The sequence below is a fragment of the Arachis hypogaea genome, chromosome 19 (genome assembly GCF_003086295.3).
Source record: "Arachis hypogaea cultivar Tifrunner chromosome 19, arahy.Tifrunner.gnm2.J5K5, whole genome shotgun sequence".
Classification (NCBI taxonomy): Eukaryota; Viridiplantae; Streptophyta; class Magnoliopsida; order Fabales; family Fabaceae; genus Arachis; species Arachis hypogaea.
In genome coordinates, this window is record NC_092054.1 from 70,099,358 (window position 1) to 70,112,393 (window position 13,036).

The 13,036-nt window shown below is 40.2% G+C and overlaps 1 non-coding gene across 1 annotated transcript; it reads right to left on the reverse strand.

Annotated features, from left to right (window-relative positions):
• Nucleotides 1-346: 346 nt before the first annotated feature.
• On the reverse strand, nucleotides 347-454 carry LOC112781165 (small nucleolar RNA R71). The gene has a single exon (XR_003191958.1). It is a non-coding gene; the product is annotated as a small nucleolar RNA R71 (small nucleolar RNA).
• Nucleotides 455-13,036: the final 12,582 nt, after the last annotated feature.

Consider the following 13,036-nt stretch of genomic DNA (forward strand, 5'->3'; position numbering starts at 1 on the left):
TGCACCTAATTCCAATTTACATGGAAGAAGCATCTCCATTCCTGCCATTGGAGCAAACAACTTTGAGCTGAAACCTCAATTAGTTTCTCTGATGCAGCAGAACTGCAAGTTTCATGGACTTTCATCTGAAGATCCTTTTCAGTTCTTAACTGAATTCTTGCAGATATGTGATACTATTAAGACTAATGGAGTAGATCCTGAAGTCTACAGGCTCATGCTTTTCCCTTTTGCTGTAAGAGACAGAGCTAGATTATGGTTAGATTCTCAACCCAAAGACAGCCTGAACTCTTGGGATAAGATGGTCACGGCTTTCTTAGCCAAGTACTTTCCTCCTCAAAAGCTGAGCAAGCTTAGAGCTGATGTTCAAACCTTCAGATAGAAAGAAGGTGAATCCCTCTATGAAGCTTGGGAAAGATACAAACAGTTGACCAAAAAGTGCCCTTCTGACATGCTTTCAGAATGGACCATCCTGGATATATTCTATGATGGTTTATCTGAGCTATCAAAGATGTCACTGGACACTTCTGCAGGTGGATCCATTCACCTAAAGAAAACACCTGCAGAAGCTCAAGAACTCATTGACATGGTTGCTAATAACCAGTTTACACTTCTGAAAGGAATCCTGTGAATAATGGGACGCCTATGAAGAAGGGAGTTCTTGAAGTTGATACTCTGAATGCCATATTAGCTCAGAATAAAATATTGACTCAGCAAGTCAATATGATCTCTCAGAGTCTGCATGGAATGCAAGGTGCATCCAACAGTACTCAAGAGGCATCTTCTGAAGAAGAAGCTTATGATCCTGAGAACCCTGCAATAGCAGAGGTGAATTACTTAGGTGAACCTTATGGAAACACCTATAACTCATCATAGAGAAATCATCCAAATTTCTCATGAAAGGATCAAAAGCCTCAACAAGGCTTTAATAATGGTGGAAGAAACAGGTTTAGCAACAGCAAACCTTTTCCATCATCCACTCAGCAACAGACAGAGAACTCTGAACAAAATACTTCTAATCTGGCAAACTTAGTCTTTGATCTGTCTAAGGCCACTGTAAGTTTCATGAATGAAACAAGATCTTCCATTAGAAATTTGGAAGCACAAGTGGGCCAGCTGAGTAAAAGGATCACTGAAATCCCTCCCAGTACTCTCCCAAGCAATATAGAAGAGAACCCAAAAGGAGAGTGCAAGGCCATTGACATAAGCACCATGGCCGAACCTACAAGGGGGAGTGGAGGACGTGAATCCCAAGGAGGAAGACCTTCTGGGACGTCCAGTGATCAATAAGGAGCTTCCCTCTGAGGAACCAAAGGACTCTGAGGCTCATCTAGAGACCATAGAGATTCCATTGAACCTCCTTATACCCTTCATGAGCTCTGATAAGTATTCCTCTTCTGAAGAGAATGAGGATGTTACTGAAGAGCAAACTGCCAAGTTTCTTGGTGCAATCATGAAGCTAAATGCCAAATTATTTGGCATTGATACTTGGGAAGTTGAACCTCCCTTGTTCATCAATGAACTAAGTGATCTGGATCAACTGACATTACCTCAGAAGAGACAGGATCCTGGAAAGTTCATAATACCTTGCACCATAGGCATCATGATCTTTAAGGCTCTGTGTGACCTTGGTTCAGGAATAAACCTCATGCCCCTCTCTGTAATAGAGAAACTGGGAATCTATGGGGTGCAAGCTGCTAAAATCTCATTAGAGATGGCAGACAGTTCAAGAAAACAGGCTTATGGACAAGTAGAGGACGTGTTAGTAAAGGTTGAAGGCCTTTACATCCCTGCTGATTTCATAGTCCTGGATACTGGAAAGGAAGAGGATGAATCCATCATCCTAGGAAGACCTTTCCTGGCCACAGCAAGAGCTGTGATTGATGTTGACAGAGGTGAACTAGTCCTTCAATGGAATGAGGACTCCCTTGTGTTTAAAACTCAAGCATCTCCCTCTGCAACCATGGAGAGGAAGCAGAAAAAACTTCTCTCAAAGCAGAGTCAACCAGAGCCCCCACAGTCAAACTCTAAGTTTGGTGTTGGGAGGCCACAACCAAACTCTAAGTTTGGTGTTGAACTCCCATATCCAAACTCTAAGTTTGGTGTTGGAGAGTCTCAACAAAGCTCTGCACATCTGTAAGGCTCCATGAGAGCCCACTGTCAAGCTACTGACATTAAAGAAGCGCTTGTTGGGAGGCAACCCAATTTTTATTTATCTAACTATATTTTTCTTAGTTATATGTCTTTGTAGGTTCATGATCATGTGGAGTCACAAAATAAATATAAAAATTGAAAACAGAATCAAAAACAGCAGAAGAAAAATCACACCTTGGAGGAGCATCTGTCTGGCGTTCAGCGCCAGAATAGAGCATGGTTCTGGCGCTGAACGCCCAAAATGGGCATCTTCTGGGCGCTGAACGCCAGAACAGGCATGGTTCTGGCGTTCAACGCCAGAAATGGCACACAAATGGGCGTTGAACGCCCAAAATGGCCACCAACCTGGCGCTGAACGCCCAGAGTTGGGTGCAAAGGCATTTTTACATGCCTAATGGGTGCAGGGATGTAAATCCTTGAACACCTCAGGATCTGTGGACCCCACAGGATCCCCACCTACCTCCACTCACTTCTTCTCACCACTCTCTTTCACACAACCCCATAAACACTCTTCCCCAAAAGCCCTTCACCAATCACCTCAAACTCTCTTCCCCATCACCTCTTCACCACTCACATCCATCCACTCTTCCCCATAAACCTACCTCATAAACCCCACCTACCTTCAATATTCAAAACCAATTTCCCACCCAAACCCACCCATATGGCCGAACCTTAACCCCCCTACCTTCCCTATATAAAGACCTCCATTCTTCATCAAATTCACACAACACACCCCTCTACCCTCCTCTTGGCCGAAACCACATCTCCCTCTCCCTCTCCATATTTCTTCTTCTTCTTCTTCTATTCTTTTGTTTATTGCTCGAGGGCGAGCAAAATTCTAAGTTTGGTGTGGTAAAAGCATAAGCTTTTTGTTTTTCCATTACCATTGATGGCACCTAAGACCAGAGAATCCTCTAGAAAGGGGAAAGGGAAGACAAAAGCTTCCACATCCGAGTCATGGGAGATGGAAAGGTTCATCTCCAAAGCCCATCAAGACCACTTCTATGATGTTGTGGCCAAGAAGAAGGTGATCCCTGAGGTCCCTTTCAAACTCAAAAGAAATGAGTATCCGGAGATCCGACATGAAATTCAAAGAAGAGGTTGGGAAGTTCTAACAAATCCCATCCAACAAGTCGGCATCCTAATGGTTCAAGAGTTCTATGCTAATGCATGGATCACCAAGAACCATGATCAAAGTAAGAACCCGGATCCAAAGAACTATGTTACAATGGTTCGGGGGAAATACTTGGATTTTAGTCCGGAGAATGTGAGGTTGGCATTCAACTTGCCAAACATGGAAGAGAACGCACGCCCATACACAAGGAGAGTCAACTTTGATCAAAGGTTGGACCAAGTCCTTATGGACATATGTGTAGAAGGAGCTCAATGGAAGATTGACTCCAAAGGCAAGCCGGTTCAACTAAGAAGATTGGACCTCAAGCCTATAGCTAGAAGATGGTTGGAGTTCATTCAATGCTCAATCATTCCCACTAGCAACCGGTCTGAAGTTACTATAGACCGGGCCATCATGATCCATAGCATCATGAATGGAGAAGAGGTGGAAGTTCATGAGATTATACCTCAAGAACTCTACAAGGTGGCTGACAAGTCCTCCACTATGGCAAGGTTAGCCTTCCCTCACCTCATTTGCCATCTATGTTACTCAGCTGGAGCTTTCATAGAAGGAAATATCCTCATTAAAGAGGACAAGCCCATCACTAAGAAAAAGATGGAGCAAGCAAGAGAGCCCAGTCATGGAGCTCAAGAGGCGCAAGAAGCTCATTTCCATGAGATCCCGGAGATGCCTCAAATGCACTTTCCTCCGCAAAATTATTGGGAGCAAATCAACACCTCCCTAGGAGAATTGAGTTCCAATATGGGACAACTAAGGGTGGAACATCAAGAGCACTCCATCATGCTTCATAAAATAAGAGAAGATCAAAAAGCAATGAGGGAGGAGCAACAAAGACAAGGAAGAGACATAGAAGAGCTCAAGGACATCATTGGTTCCTCAAGAAGGAAACGCCACCATCACTAAGGTGGATTCATTCCTTGTTCTTGCTTTCTCTGTTTTTTGTTTTCTATGTTATGTGCTTATCTATGTTTGTGTTTTCATTACATGATCATTAGTAGTAGTGACTATGTCTTAAAGTTATGAATATCCTATGAATCCATCACCTCTCTTAAATGAAAAATGTTTTAATTCAAAAGAACAAGAAGTACATGAATTTCGAATTTATCCTTGAACTTAGTTTAATTATATTGATGTGGTGACAATGCTTCTTGTTTTCTGAATGAATGCTTGAACATTGCATATGTCTTTTGAAGTTGTTGTTTAAGAATGTTAAATATGTTGGCTCTTGAAAGAATGATGACTAGGAGACATGTTATTTGATAATCTGAAAAATCATAAAAATGATTCTTGAAGCAAGAAAAAGCAGCAAAGAACAAAGCTTGCAGAAAAAAAAAAGAAAAAAAAGGGCGAAAAAAATAGAAAGAAAAAGAAAAAGCAAGCAGAAAAAGCCAATAACCCTTAAAACCAAAAGGCAAGGGCAAATAAAAAGGATCCCAAGGCTTTGAGCATCAGTGGATAGGAGGGCCTAAAGGAATAAAATCCTGGTCTAAGCGGCTAAACCAAGCTGTCCCTAACCATGTGCTTGTGGCGTGAAGGTGTCAAGTGAAAACTTGAGACTGAGCGGTTAAAGTCAAGGTCCAAAGCAAAAAAAGAGTGTGCTTAAGAACCCTGGACACCTCTAATTGGGGACTTTAGCAAAGCTGAGTCATAATCTGAAAAGGTTCACCCAATTATGTGTCTGTAGCATTTATGTATCCGGTGGTAATACTGGAAAACAAAGTGCTTAGGGCCACGGCCAAGACTCATAAAGAAGCTGTGCTCAAGAATCATCATACTGAACTAGGAGAGTCATTAACACTATTCGAAATCTGAAATTCCTATAGATGCCAATCATTCTGAACCTCAATGGATAAAGTGAGATGCCAAAACTATTCAAGAGGCAAAAAGCGATAAGTCCCGCTCATTTGATTGGAGCTATGTTTCATTGATAGTTTGGAATTTATATTATATTCTCTTCTTTTTATCCTATTTGATTTTCAGTTGCTTGGGGACAAGCAACAATTTAAGTTTGGTGTTGTGATGAGCGGATAATTTATACGCTTTTTGACATTGTTTTTAGTATGTTTTTAGTAGGATCTAGTTACTTTTAGGGATGTTTTCATTAGTTTTTATGTTAAATTCACATTTCTGGACTTTACTATAAGTTTGTGTGTTTTTCTGTGATTTCAGGTATTTTCTGGCTGAAATTGAGGGACTTGAGCAGAAATCAGATTCAGAGGTTGAAGAAGGACTGCTGATGCTGTTGGATTCTGACCTCCCTGCACTCAAAGTGGATTTTCTGGAGCTACAAAACTCCAAATGGCGCTCTTTCAATTGCGTTGGAAAGTAGACATCCAGGGCTTTCCAGCAATATATAATAGTCCATACTTTGGCCAAGAATAGACGACATAAACTGGCGTTTAACGCCAGCTTTCTACCCAAACCTGGCGTCCAGCGCCAGAAAAGGAGCCAAAACCAGAGTTGAACGCCCAAACTGGCACAAAAGCTGGCGTTCAACTCCAAGAAGGACCTCTACACGTGCAACACTCAGGCTCAGCCCAAGCACACACCAAGTGGGCCCCGGAAGTGGATTTATGCATCAATTACTTACTCATGTAAACCCTAGTAGCTAGTTTATTATAAATAGGACCTTTTACTATTGTATTTCATATCTTTGATCAGTTGTATACCATCTTTGGACGCCTGGTTCTTAGATCAGAGGGGCTGGCCTCTCCGCCATACCTGGACCATTCACTTATGTATTTTCAACGGTAGAGTTTCTACACTCCACAGATTAAGGTGTGGAGCTCTGCTGTTCCTCAAAGATTAATGCAAAGTACTACTGTTTTCTATTCAATTCATCTTATTTCACTTCTAAGATATCCATTCGCACCCAAGAACGTGATGAAGGTGATGATTATGTGTGACGCTCATCACCATTCTCCCCTATGAACACGTGCCTGACAAACACTTCCGTTCTACATGAAATAAGCTAGAATGAATATCTCTTAGATCTCCTAACCAAAATCTTCGTGGCATAAGCTAGAATGATGGCGGCATTCAAGAGAATCCGGAAAGTCTAAACCTTGTCTGTGGTATTCCGAGTAGGATTCAATGATTGAATGACTGTGACGAGCTTCAAACTCGCGAGTGCTGGGCGTTAGTGACAGACGCAAAAGGAGGGTGAATCCTATTCTAGCATGATCGAGAACCGACAGATGATTAGCCATGCTGTGACAGAGCATGTGAGCATATTTTTCACTGAGAGGAGGGGATGTAGCCACTGACAACGGTGATGCCCTTGCATAAAGCCAGCCATGGAAAAGAGTAAGACCGATTGGATGAAGACAGCAGGAAAGCAGAGGTTCAGAGGAACGATTGCATCTCCATACGCTTATCTAAAATTCTCACCAATGAATTACATAAATATTTCTATCCCTATTTTATTATATTAAATTCGAAAACACCATTATCAATTTATATCTGCCTAACTGAGATTTGCAAGGTGACCATAGCTTGCTTCATACCAACAATCTCCGTGGGATTCGACCCTTACTCACGTAAGGTATTACTTGGACGACCCAGTGCACTTGCTGGTTAGTTGTATCGGAGTTGTGAACCATGGTATTGGCACCATGTTCTTGGCGCCATCGCCAGGGAAAGAAAGAGTCATGAATTTTACATAATTAAAGTGTAATCACGATTACGCGTACCAAGTTGCTCACGTTGCCAGGGATTGTTCGAGCCTGGATATCACAATTTCGTGCACCAAAGCCTCACTAAGAAATTTGGAAAGACAAATTGGACAATTGTCCAAACAGCCAGCTGAAAGACCAACCAACTCTTTTCCAAGTGACACCATCCCAAATCCCAAAGAAGAATGCAAAGCAATTCAACCCAGAAGTGGAAGGACACTGGAAAATGACAAGGTTGATAATAAAGTGGCAAATGAAGAGAAGGACCAGGAGAAGCTCAAAGAGAAGGAGGAATAGTCATAAGCTCTAAGGAAGGTAAAGCAAATCATGGGAGAGCATCCACAAGAACAGAGGAAGGTGGTGAAGCCTTACATCTCCCCTCTTCCATACCCTCAAAGGTTGCAAAGGGAGCTCAAGAACCAACAATTTTGCCAAGTTTCTGGAGGTTTTAAGAAGCTGGAAATCAACATCTCCCTTACTGAAGCATTGGAGCATATGCCTTCATATGCAAAGTTCCTAAAAGAACTCATTAACAAGAAGAAAATCTGGAATGAGAAGGAGACTGTGATCTTGACACAAGAATGCAGTGCAGTGATTCAAAAGGGTCTCCCACTAAAACTCAAAGATCCTGGGAGCTTCTTTTTGCATTGCACTATTGGCAACATGTCCATTGATAAGGCACTGTGTGATCTAGGATCAAGTATCAATCTGATGCCTTTATCTATGCTGAGAAGGTTGTCTATAGAAGAAGTAAAGCTTACAAGGATGTCCTTGCAACTTACTGATAGATCAATTGTAATCCCTAATGGAGTGGTTGAGAATCTCTTAGTCAAGGTGGGTAAGTTTATTTTTCTAACGGATTTTGTGATCTTGGATCTAGATGAAGAGGGAGGCGATTCTGTTATATTAGGAAGGCCTTTCCAAGCCACAACAGGAGCCATCATTGATGTGGAGAAAGGAAAAATGACCATGAGAGCACATGATGAGTAGATCACTCTAAATGTCATTAAGGAGATGCAGTATCCCGCTGAAAAGAGAGGTTGCATGAGAATTGAGGAGGAAGACTTAAACTGGAAGGAAAAATCAAAGAAAGCACTCATCAACTCACCCTTGGTACAGATGACTAACAGTGAAGAAAAATAAAAGGGTCATGAGGAAAAGAAGGCTGAGAAGGGATTGCAAAAAGAGGTTACAAGATTGATCATTAAGAAAGCCCCTGACATAAAGCCTGCTGCCAAGAAAGAAGGGTCACCAAAGAAAGGAAAGAAGAACAATAAAAAGGTTCCAAAAAGGTGGAGAAATAAGAAAATTCCAACTGAAGGGTTCTCAGAGGGAAACAAAGTGAGACTAATCTACCAACAGTTAGAGGCATTTCCACAATCTGATGATTATTACACTATCAACAAAATACTCTCGCTGGAACATATAGAGGTTGTTCATCAAAGCACATGAAAAAGGCTCACAGTTAGAGGGGACAAGCTGAGGCACTATAATCATCAGCCACCCTAACAAAGAACCAATGTCAAGCTAGTGACAATAAAAGAGTGCTTGTTGGAAGGCAACCCAACCAGAGGTAGTTTTCTTTTCTTAGCTATTTCAATAAAAGGGTTAAGTAAGTTTATCTGTATTGCAAAGAGCTAAGTTTGGTGTTACACACAAAAACAATTTAAGGTTGAATGTAGGATGCTAAGTTTGGTGTTCCACCAAAAAGTTCATTAGAAACACATTTCAACCCTCTACATAAATGGTCACTGGCTCTAAACAATCAGGGAAACTACTTAACCATTGATTGTTTTCTAGTTTATAGTTTGTTTTCTTTAATAAAAGCACAAGGTTTCATGTATGAGATTAATCTGATGCATAGCAGACAGTGGCGAGGAACTAAGTTTGGTGTTCACACACCAAAGTAAGTTCAAAAGCCTACAACCATTCATGCATGCTAACCATCTTTCAAGTGCTTGGGGAACAAGCTAAGCAACTTCCAATAACTTTACAGGAATTCAATCAATCTCTTGGAAGAACTATGCACCCTCATCTAAGGACACAAAGAAGGATATAAAAGCTATGGATGATGAGGACAAAGGAAAAACTAGAAGACATCACCAAGAGGTTGTATTGCTACTTAATTCCCTCTGATTCGAAGTGCTTTAAATTAGAAGTATAATTGTATCCCTGCTGAGTGGTATTAGTTTAGTTATAATTAAATTGCATTATGCTACCTGTCTTTGTATTATCATTTTGGGTTGCTAGTTTAAAATGCCTAGATCATGCCATCCTACTTGAATTCATGTCTTGTTCCCCTTTGCATAAATAAAAGAAAATGTTGAAACAGAAAATGAGATTGTCCAATTTGATAGGGATGATAATAAAGTTTATTGGTGGTATATATGTTTGATTGTTTAAGTAGGCTCACTAGTAAAGGATAAGGGTTAGAATGTTCCTTTATAGTATAAACTAGGCTGTTGTTTGTGAACTCTTAATGAATAAATATCCTTGGAAAAAGAAAGAGTAAGAAGGAAAGGAAGAAAAGCCAAGAATTGGCAACAAAAGTGAAAGAAACAAATAATAAAGCTAGACACCAATGGCTTGGACCTTAAGACACATGCCTGTGGTGCTGTTGTATTAGGATCTGCTTGGATAATTAGTTTCTGAGGAGTATTTTAAAACTTGGTAACTTGGATTAACTAATCTGGGATTATCAACCGAAAATCCACTATCAAGAGCAACCTAATTACAAAGCATTTAGTAACCCAAAGAGGTGCTGGGCATCAATTTTCTTGAGAAGAATGAACCAAGTGTTTGTGGTCTGTATGTGTTGATTGAAAAACAAAATTAAAATGCTGCTACAACACATAACACTTAGCTGCAAATAAAAGTGTAAGCTTCTCAACAAAAGAAAAAACAAAAAAAAATCAAACACCAAGGATGGATGAATAACAAAGTTCACAACAGCTACTTAGTTAGCACTTGAAGAAACATCTCAATCCTGAAAACTAATAAAAGTAGAGCTTCAATTACAGCCTACATGAAACCCCATGAACCTAGGCTAAGTGCTTTCAAATAAGGACAAACATGCTTTTCTATTTTCTTGCATTTCTTCTCATGTTCTACTGCTTGCTTGGGGACAAGCAAGATTTAAGTTTGGTGTTGTGATGACATGTCATTTTATGCATGTTTTACTAGGCATTTTTACCTATTTTCATTAGGTTTCATGCACTTTCTTGCACAATAAGTAATTGATTGGAGTGGAGTTCCATGTTTATCTTGATTCAATCAAACATTATTAATTTTATACAAAATCATGAGATTTATACAAGAATTAGGTGATTATTATGAATGATGCAAAACCTTATGATTTTGGTGAGACTTTGATTGCATGTTTGATTGATGGCAGATGAAAAGATGAAAAGAAAAAGCAGATAAATAAGCATTGCAGAAGAATGCTGTGCTCAATTGAAGAACGCTACGCTCTCTAGAGACGTGGACACGTACAGGATGCTTACGCGTAGGGCAAGAATTCTAGAAGACCCGCCGTACGCGTTCATGACGCATACGCGTGGATGTGATCAACGCTCGTTTACAAAGAGAGCGCTACGTTATCTAAACGATCACCTGTGACAAAATTCAAATTTAGGATTGAAGATCTGCCACTGACGCGCACGCGTCGATAGAGCATCTGGGAAGAAGCACGCAAATGCGTAGATGGCGCGGAAGCTGGGAGTTGATATTTTGCCATCCATGCGCACGCGCACGCGTGTGGAGCGCTCATGGCGCGAACGTAGTGCTCATTTAAAGAACGCTGCTAAAGGATGCACACGCATGAATGGTACGCGCAAGCATGGATGAGGCTTAAGACAGTGACAACGCGCACGCATATGATACGCATACACATCGCTGGTTCAAAAATGCAAGGGACGCGCACGCGCAGGGGATGCGTACGCGTCGGTGAATGAGCGTTGCGCTCTCTTTGAGAACGCTACATTCTCCTTATGCAGCCTTGAAGTACCTTTTCAGACCCACTTCAAATAGAGGCCAAAAAGCCCACTCCAAGTACTTGATGACTGAATTGGAAAGTGTATAAATAGAGGAGAATTTGATTTCATTAGGAGTCTTCCTTTGAGTTATTCTTTTTAGAGAGTCTTTTAAAGTTTTAGAGTTTTAGCAGATCTGGTTTATTTTTTATTTCTGTTCTTCATCTTCTTCTGCAATTTTTCTTTTCTATTTTGTGCTAGAGCAATGATGAAATAAACCCCAATTTCATTAGGGGGAGGAGCTCTATTGTAATTCTAATGAATTAATGAAATTCTTCTTCTTCTCTATTCATTTGTGTAGCTATTGGGTATCTTCTATTTTGATTTTGAATTACTCACTCCGGAAGGGGGTTTAATTCAGTGAATGCTTGTGTGAGCCTCGGAAGGGGAATCACTAGCATTAGAATTGGAGCTCTATCTTTCACTACTCTCTTGATCAACACTATTCGGGAGGAATTGAGATCCTGAGAGTCAGTGTGGCTTACATATGAGAGAAATGCACTTAACCTCTTCTCATGACAATTAGATCAAGGAATTGGCAAGATTGATTGTGATTAGAGAGATTGGATTACCAAGGAATTAGGATCCAATCAATTTCAATCCACTATAGATCTACTCAAATGATTGAGAAAGGAGTTGAGACTCAATTGATTCATGGTGGATTACAGTATCTCCAGTCCCTAAGAATCAATTCCTTTGATTTTCTTCAATTCGGATCTCTTGAATTTCTTTTAATATGCAATTGCTTACTGTTATTTTGATTCCCAGCACCCAAATCCCTTTATAATTCATGCAATTTATGTTTCCTCGTCATTTAAGTTTCTGCACTTTAACTTTCATGAAATTTAAGATTCAGTTATTTACCTTTCTTGTAATTTAAGTTTCAGCTCTTTTAATTTCTTGCACTTTAAGTTTCATCTATTTAAGCTTCCTGTAATTTACTTTTCTGTCAATCTACATTCTGCACTCTAGTTTTCTTGCAATTTACTTTCTGTTAATCAAATTTCACTCAATTCACCAATATTAGCTTAACTAAATTCATCACCATACTAAAGTTGCTTAATCCATCAATCCCTGTGGGATCGACCTCACTTTTGTGAGTTTTACTACTTGATGCGACCCGATACACTTGCCGGTGAGTTTGTGCGGAATCGATTTTCCCTTATCAAGTGGTAGAAGTGAGATGCGACGCGTACGCATTGTCTTTTCTATCTTTTCCTAGTGAATTTGCATTCAAATTGTTAAGTTTAATCAAGATTTAAATATCTTTTAGCCACTATGAATGCTACTTTGAGTTGTGTGAAATTCTATTTATTTCAGGTAGCATTCAGATGGATTTGATGGAGTTTCTCTAGAAGAAGAGGAAGAAAGTAGATGATGGTGTCAACCCTGACCTCTTTGCACTCAAACAAAAATAACTTGAGCTACAGAGGTCCAATTGATGTGATTCTAGTGGCATTAGAAAACCAACTTTCAGAGATTTCCAAGATATATAATAGTCTACACCTTTCATATGAAAGTACTGCCTTGGTGGTGCCAAACTTGGAAAATCCCAAGTTTAGCGCCATGATCATCACAATGCCTTCCTTGCTTGCTGCCTTGATGGTGCCAAACTTGAGACACTACAAGTTCGGCGCCTCAACTCACCTATCCCAAGAATGCAGGGCGTGGATTTGAAGCCAAACTTGAGACACTTCAAGTTTGGCACCAACTAAAGAAAATCATGAAGACTTCGTTCGTGTGTGATGGCGATAAACTTGGTTCAGCCCAAGTTTGGCGCCACCTTTTATAAATCAAGTGGTCCCCGCTCGCTCCTCAAGGCCTGCACGAATTGTTTGTTAAACTTTTGTTTTATCTTAAAAATAGGAAAAGATATCATTTAGTTTTAGGAAATACAATTTACATTAATTATGATTAGATATGAAAGTGAAAAGACTCAGCCCTTCGGGCTCTTCTCTTCTCTTCTACCTTATTCCGCAATTTACAGTTTTTTTGAATCCTAGTTTTCTCTCTGAACCATGAGCAACTAAACCTCCACTGTTAAG